Raw genomic sequence first — 304 nt, forward strand, 5'->3', positions numbered from 1 at the left:
TGTGTGTGTGTGTGTGTGTGTGTGTGTGTGTGTGGTGTGAAGAGGATGTTAATGCATGAAATTATTAAGGGGAGAGACGGAAATGTATTCTAACCATTATGTTAGATAACAAGGGGCTTGCAAGGGAGGGAGGTAAGGGTGAAATACTGTAAATGGAAGCTTTCTGCTTAAAAGCCAAGTGATTATTTTTATTAGTTCTTTTCAGTATTGGAATAAAGAATCAGTCTCTAGTGCAAATCTGTTCCTCTGCTCCTTCATAAAGCCAGTGATGTAAAAGGGGGAGGGAAAGCTACAACAATAAATC

Source organism: Hipposideros armiger, unplaced genomic scaffold (genome assembly GCF_001890085.2).
Source record: "Hipposideros armiger isolate ML-2016 unplaced genomic scaffold, ASM189008v1 scaffold_50, whole genome shotgun sequence".
NCBI classification, from domain to species: Eukaryota; Metazoa; Chordata; class Mammalia; order Chiroptera; family Hipposideridae; genus Hipposideros; species Hipposideros armiger.